This window comes from Lemur catta, chromosome 5 (genome assembly GCF_020740605.2).
Source record: "Lemur catta isolate mLemCat1 chromosome 5, mLemCat1.pri, whole genome shotgun sequence".
In the NCBI taxonomy this organism is placed as follows: Eukaryota; Metazoa; Chordata; class Mammalia; order Primates; family Lemuridae; genus Lemur; species Lemur catta.
The window spans coordinates 41257164-41265429 of NC_059132.1; positions in this window are offsets into that span (position 1 = coordinate 41257164).

An 8266-nucleotide genomic window follows, 5' to 3' on the forward strand; every position below is an offset into this window, starting at 1 on the left:
TGCCATAAGAAAGAAAACTCCCCCAGGGTCGGCTGGCCTTGGAGTCCAGCCCCAGGTCAACGTGTGTGTCATCCCACCAAGTAGATACCGTCTGCACACAGCTCAGGGTTTGCAAGTCCCTTCTCTCGGCATCATCCCCTCTCCTCCCTCCCTGTTACCCTAGGGCTTGCTACCCTCCCGTTCTCCTAGAGGGTCCCGGCTCTACCTGGGTGTGCACAGCAAGGTCCTAGAGGTCATGTGGAATGTGGTTTTCACATTCTCTCCTCATGTGGAGTAGCAGGAAGAGGAGCACGGAACATTCTCTTGCTATACCGATGCTTCTCGTAGCAAATCTCCAAGTTTCTGTCCCAGCTCCATCTTACCACGTGCCCCACCACCGCACAAGATGCAAGGAGGATGAAAGAAAACCAGTCTCGCCCTATGCTCCTTGAACATCTCCTGTGATGTGACATCAGACTTTGTCCCCTTTGTCCCCATGAGTCACTTTTCAAGGCAGAGCCCCCTTTGTAATGTCCACAGACTCCTGGAACAGAGCGGCTGCCAAATCACCTCCCCTGGTGGCTCACTGCCAAGGAAAAACAGGGAATGTCTTTTCCTAGAGGTCTTCAAAAATAGCATAGGAGGCAGGAGGGTGGATTAAGTGACCTCTGGAGTCTAGTCTAGGCTGGGGAAGTTCTGACAAATTCAGAAATGCAGGTTTTAAGAGACCTGGGGGCTTCACACAATGAGGCCCTTTTTAGCATTGGCTGCTGCAGACTGATGAGCTGAATTAATCACTGTTCCTCGTAATCAACTAAGGAAAATGGCCTTTCCTTCAAAAACAGCTGTCAGCAATGACTATAAATTGGTTCATTTTATGCAGAAAGATGCCATGTGATAGGTTGTCAGCTAAATGAATGCGTACTTCGATGTGACTTGAAACAGAATGTTGGAAGTGACAACATGTGAATGGAACAAGACGGGGCAATAAATAGCCACCTCTGCAGTCATACCAGGCACCATGATGGATATTCAGGGGGTAAATTTTGAAGCTGATAGGTAAAAATCATGATCCTAACAATGCTGCCTGGTGTTCATTGAGTACTTAGTACGTCCTAGGCTCTGAACTACATGTATCACTTGTCTTATCCCACCTACCGTTAAAACACATCCAAATGGGAGTGTTCACTATTGAGAACTTCCAGGGCATCCTCAAAGTCATGGGCCCGGGAGCCCAGCCAGGAACATGCTGTGCTCTAGGAGAGGCGTGTGGGAAGCCAGTATTCGGAGGGACAAGCACAAATCAGATTGTCAAAGGCCAGCCGGGTTCGAAGCTGGCCTTTGGGAAGAAAGCTCTTTCCTCACCATAATATGGCATCAAACAACTCCTGGCCCTCCAGATCCGTAGCAGAGCTTAGGGGCTAAAGTTTTATTTTTTAAAAAATAAATAAATAAAAGCAGTTTAGGCAAATGGAAAGGGCGATTCTTTTTTTGTAAATGAGGAAATGATATTTAATAATTTTCTAAGCATCTGTCTTTTGTTTCGCTTTAGGGGCCTATAACATTCCTCGGTGCTCGTCAGCCTCTGGTTTGGGAGCCAAAAGACACTACCTCACAGGCAGTGAGTCAGCACGTGGGAGTGGGAGACAAGCGGAGTGAGGAAAGGAGACCTTCGGGACTTTGGAAAAATTACATTAACTCCTTTAGGCTGTCTCCTAGTCTGTTACATGGATATAATAGTTGCTACTTTGCAGAGTCCCTGTGTTCATGAGATTATGCATATATAAAGTGCCCACTCATGAGGCTGCTACACAGTCAAGATAGATTCACGGTAACTATTATTTTAAAAGACTGTTATACCCAACTTCAAGACTTACTATAGGGTGATGAAGAGAAGTTGATTAATGAGTACAAATATATGGACTGATAAAAGAAATAAGACCTAATGTTTGATACATCAGTAGGGTGACTAGAGCTTACAATAATCTATTGCACATTTCAAAATAGCTAGAAGAGAATAATTTGAATGTTTCTAGCATAAAGAAAAAACAAATATTTAAGGTGATAGGTATTCCATGTACACTGATTTGATCTTTACATATTATATAATGCATTAAATTATCACATGTACCTCAAAACTATGTATATCTATTGCATCCATAAAAATTGTTTTATATTTAAAAAGACTTACTATAACGCTACAAAAATGAAGACAGTATGATATTGGTGAAAGAATAGAGACGTAGATCAATGGAACAAAACAGAAAGCCCAAAAATAGACTCACCTAATTAGAGTCAATTGGTCTTTGACAAAGGAGCAAAGGCAATTCAATGAAGCAAAGACAGTCTTTTCAACTAATGGTACTGGAGAAAATGTATATCCATATCCGAAACTAAACAAATAATGCCTTATGCCCTTCACAAAAATTAACTCAGAATGGATCACAGACCTAAATGTAATATGGAAACTATATGACTCCTAAAAGATAGCATAGGATGGAATCTAGATGACCTTGATTTTGGCAACGTCTTCTTAGACATAACACCAAAAGCGTGATCTGTGAAAGAAAAAAATATATAAGTTGGACTTTATTAAAATTAAAACTTTTGCTCTATGAAAGACACTTAAAAGAATGAGAAAACAGCCTGGGCACCACCGTTAAGACCCTGTATCTACCAAAAATTTAAAATACTAGCCAGGTGTGGTGGCTCATGCGTGTAGTCCCGGCTACTCAGGAGGCTGAGATGAGAGGATTCCTCGAGCCCAGACGTTCACGGCTGCAGTCCACTATGATCGCACCATGCAACAGACTGAGACCCTGTCTTTATTTAAAAAGAAAAAATGAGAAACCAAGCAAAACAAGCAATAGCATATGTAGTGATTTCCTATGATTTTTTGTTGCCTAGGAATCCATGTTGAATGTTAAGTCAGACTTTCTCATCCCAGACCCTGGGCTTAGTCACCATTGACATGGTTTCTAGTTCTCCACCTTCTCCCAGTTCCTCAATGTGTAGATTCAGATATCTGCCTTATACAAGCACCTCCTGGTGACCACCTCCCCTTGCGACAGCTGGATACAACCTACGTGACTCACCCCACTGACCCCTACATCCTGCATGGACCACACAGATATGCCACAGTGACCACTTCTCAGTCACAGCATGACTCTATGGAACTTGTGTCTACTTACTGTAAAGCCATGAATTAGAACTCCCCATAGGAAATCCACTTGGGTCATGCCTTGGACCCCAGTAAAGGCTTGGGCCCACAAGTTAGTGTCTCTCTCTCTCTCTCTCTCTCTCTTTCTCTCTCCCCTTCTCTCACTCCTCATTGACTGTATGTATCCAGCATGGTGAATTTCCCCTTCCCGTTTGCCCTTGAGGTGTGCTGCCCTCTTCTCTCTGGGATCCACAAGTAATAGACTGCTTCGATTATTTCATGTGTTTCGTGTTGCCTCCTCTGTGTCTCACCCAATTGACACATGCAAACCCAACTTCTCTCCCACTCAGGGCTCTGCTAGAGAGTGGCTATTGTGGTAAGAGTAAACATAGGTCATCTGAGAGCCACAAAGGCATCTGCCAGTGTAAACAAGTTTCCTGTGAGAGGGACACCTGGCCACAGGTCGGACACTTAGGCACTAGGCCGTCCACCAGGATAATGAAGTATCCCATGAAAGGTGCGCTGTAAACATTATGACCAACCTCCCTGGGGCCACATCAGGACAGGGCCAGAGTTTATAGCCAGGTAGAGACCTCAAGACCAAATTAGAAAGAAAAATAAGTAACAGAGTGGAAGAAAATATTTGCAAAACACATACCTGATAAAGAACTATTATCCAAACTATGCAAAAAACCTTTTAAAACTCACAATAAGAAAACAAATAACTCAATTATAAAATGGGTAAAAGATCTGAAGAGGTACCTCACCAAAGAAGATGTACAGATGAAAAAAAATCATATGAAAAGATGCTCAACACCATCTGTCATTAGAGAACTGAAAACTAAAACAAGAAAATACTGCTACACATCTATTAGAATGGCTAATCCAAAACTGACACCACCAAATGCTAGAGAGAATGTGGAGCAACAGGAACTCTCATCCATTGCTGGTGGGAGTGTACAATGTTACAGCCACTTCAGAGGACAGTTTTGGCAGTTTCCTACAAAACTAAACATACTCTCACCATATAATCCAGTAATTATGCTCTTTATCCAATGGTATTAAAAACTTAGGTCCATACAAAAACCTGCACCTGGGTGTTCACAGCAGCTTTATTTATAATTGCCACAACTTGCAAGCAACCAAGATGTCCTTCAGCAGGTAAATAGATAAATACACAGTGGTGCATCCAGACAATGGAAAACTATTCAGCACTAAAAAGAAGCACACTACAAAGCCATAAAAAGACGGGGGTATTACAAAAGTGATGCATGTAACCTAAAACATTTGTACCGCTTGATATTTTGAAATTAAAAAAAAGACATGGAGTAAATCTAAATACATATTATGAAGTGAGAGAAGCCAATCTGAAAAGGCTACTTACTGTATAATTTCCACTACGTGACATCCTGGAGAAGGCAAAACTGTGGACACAGTGGTTGCTCAGGGTTGGGCAGAGGGAAGGATGAATGGGCGGAGCACAGAGGGTTTTTAGGTAAGTGAAATTCGCTCTGTATGACACTGCAGTGGTGGACACATGTGTGATATAATAAGAAATATGTACAGTCTTGCGTTGCTTAACCGTGGAAATAAGCCTGAGAAGTAGTCCTTGGGCGATTTCGTTGTTGTGAGAACATCACAGAGTGTACTTACACAAACCACCCCACTGCACACCTAGGCTGTATGGTATGGCCTATTGCTCCTGGGTTACAGACCTGTACAGCAGGTTACTGTCCTGAATACTGTAGGCGATTGTAAGAACTGGTAAGTATTTGGGAATATAAACAAAAAAGGTCATGCATCACGAGATTGTGGCAGCTATGACATCACTAGACAACAGGAATTTTTAAGTTCTGTTATAATCTGCTAGGTTCACCTCTGTATATGTGGTCAGTCATTATCCAAAGCCTCCCCATGCAGTACACGATTGCATTGGATGTGTCTTTTTGTATCCTAAAAAGATTACTGACGGCTGGGGTCTCCTGGACAGCTTCAGGATGCAGGCACATCTCCAGGGGAACAATCCACATGATTAGAAGGTTAGTATTTTCAGCCGGCCACCCCCTCTCCCTTTCTGGGAGCAGAGAGGGGCTGAAAGTCCAGTTAGTCACCAATGGCCAATGACTTAATTGTGCCTACATATTGACACCTCCTTAAAAACTCAAAAGGACAGGGTTCAGAGAGCTTCTGGGTTGCTAAACGCACGGGGAGGGGCTCTCCCGAAGACGGCACAGAAGCTCTGTGACCATTGCCCTATATGTTGCCGTGTGTGTCTCCTCCACCTGGTTGTTCCCAAGTCCAGTCCTGTTATAGTAAACGGTAATCTAGGAGTTCTGCGAGCTGCTCTAGCACATTATCAAACTTGAGGGGGGGGGGGGGTGGCGACCTGATTTATAGCCAGAAGGTCAGAGCACAGGTGACGATCTGGACTTACAATTGGCATCTGAAGTAGGGGGGATTCCTGTGGGACTGAGGCCTTCACTGTGGGATCTGTGCTAACTCCAAGCAGAGAGTGTCAGAAGTGAATTGAGTTGTAGAACACCCAGGAAAAGCCCACTCATTTGATGACCAGAAGTATTTTGTGAGTGTAGATAGAATAATGCAGTTTTTCCTTACAAAATGTCATTATAAATTGTCCAAATCCAAAGAAAGTACAACACACAGAGTGAACCCTATGGTTCACAGAGTTCGGATGATAATGATGTGTCAGTGCAGGGTAGCAGTGGTAACAAAGGTGCCACGTGCTGTGGGATGTTGGTAGTGGGGCAGGCTGTGCACAGGTGGAGGCAGGAGGTGTATGGCATAGCTCTATACCTTCCTCTCAACTTTGCTGTGAACCTAAAACTGCTCTAAAAAATAGTCTTTTGTGAAAAACAAAAAAAAGAATCAGCAGGTTCCAGCAGCTTGGGGGCCGGAGAAGCGGCAGCCAGGCAGCCCTGCCCTGTGACGGCTCCCCTATTCTGCAGCCAGGCATGTCCCCTTCCCCAGCAAAATCACCCCAAGATTCCCAAGAGAAGGTCAAGTAAGCAGAAGGGGCAGGAACAGACGAGCCCAAGAGGAAGTGGACAAGGTTGGCAGCCAAACCTGTTCCTGCAAGAGTGGAAATTAAGTCACAGAAGGCTGCCAGAAAGGCTAAATGTTGAGACAAAAAAAAAATTGGGAACAAAAGTTAAAAGAGAAACAAAAGGACAAAGTGGCCAACCGAGAAACTGAAGAAGACTCACCTAATAAAAAACAGAGAAACTGGAAACTAGTAGAATCCAGCCTCTCATGAGGGAGAAGGAAGCCAGATCTGATAACGCCCTACCCTAAGTCTTACCTGTGGCCCTGAGTCGCCCTTATTTTCCAACCCAGAGAAATAGTTTACCAACTATTTTGTAAATGCAAGTTTCTAGAGTTCCAGAAACACATATTTAAGAAAGAGAGAATCCTACATCATTCTGTTTTTTAAACATATGTTCATAAGTGGAAATGCTCATTTTTCTAAAGAAGTAGAATCAAGTGCGGGTTGTTCATTTCTTGGAACGACCAGAAAGCAGTGGGGTATTGAAATAAGGGAAGTGTTGAATGTTTGGATGTTAATATTACGTAGGTTGCTGGGAGGAGAGTTTTTACATCCTATAATAATACCAAGCAAAGGAAATGGTAACTCACAATCATGGATTTAATATGTGGCAAACATTTTGAATTCCCTAGTTTCTATTCCCGTGTTGTTTATTTGTAGAACTGTGTCCTACAGAACGTTGCTCCCTGATCGTGGCTCCCCTGGCATATGCAGTCAGGTGCTCTCTGTGACATATTCTATCACGTGAGTCAGTTTTCCCAAATAATTGTGTTCATATGCTGTAAAAATGGGGTTTTGAGCATATAGTATATATGGTGTTAAACTGTAAATTAGTGGGACTTAAAACGGAAGAGCTTCTTAATTTCAGAAAATATTGGTACTTTTTATCTTCCTCATAAGGATAAATTACCTTCTAAATTTAAGCTGGGCAGTCACTGGAATAACTTCAGAAAGAATCAAAATTACAAGACCGTTTAGAATTTCAGTACTTATGTTAAGAATTGTGTACAAATTGTTCATAATGTCTGAGAACTGATGCTCAAACAAAAATAAGTCTCAATTATGAAAGAAAAAATATTTAAAATTGCATCAAAGGTATAAAACACTTAGGGAAATATTTAACAAAATACGTGGCAAGACCTATACACTAAAACTTACAAGAAAATTGCTGAAATTTCAGAAGACTTAAGTAATTGAAGATATATCATATTCTCGAATTGAAAGACAATATTGTTAAGATGTCAGTTCTCTCAAAAGTTACCTACAAATTCAGTACAATCCCAACCAAAATCTCAACAGGCTTTTAAATAGAAATTTACAAGCTGATTCTAAAATGTGTACGGAAATGCAAAGGATGTGGAATAGCTAAAGCAATTTAGAAAACAAAAGTTGGAGGACTTATGCTATCTGATTTCAAGACTTCAAGACAGTACAGTAATGGCATAAGGATATAAATATAGATCTCTATTGTGTCTAGGAATAGAATCCAGAAATATTTATAGAATCTGACATATATAGTGAATTTATTTTTGATAAATGTACTTGATCAGAGTAATTCAATGGGGAAAGGATAGACTTTTCCAACAAATAGTGCCAAAAGTAACAATTAAAAATAATAAAAAACCTCAACTAACTTCATACCATATACAAAAAGTAACTCAAAATTTATAATAGACCTAAATGTAAGAGCATAGCCTTGTTCGACCTCAGTTAAGAACATGAGCATTGAGAGACTCAATTATTTGGCCACTGTGCGCACAGGTCTGAGGATGACCACAAAAGCCCTGAGGGCGTATTGACTTGGGGGTGACAAACACGTTGTGGGAGAGAGGCGGACTCGCACATACGGAGTGCAGGGCGGCAGCAATGCTAGGGCAGCAGGCAGGGGCTGGTGCCCAGGGAGAGGCTGCCCTTGGCCCCGACGCTGCGGGTTTCCACTGCGGGTTTTAAGCAGGGGAGTGGCGCGACCTGTGTCGTGGGGAGGCACCTTTCTCGAGCACAGCGCGGCCGAAGGGAGCGAGGCGGAGCGCGGCCGGGAGACGGTGTGTGCGGGTGCGGACGAG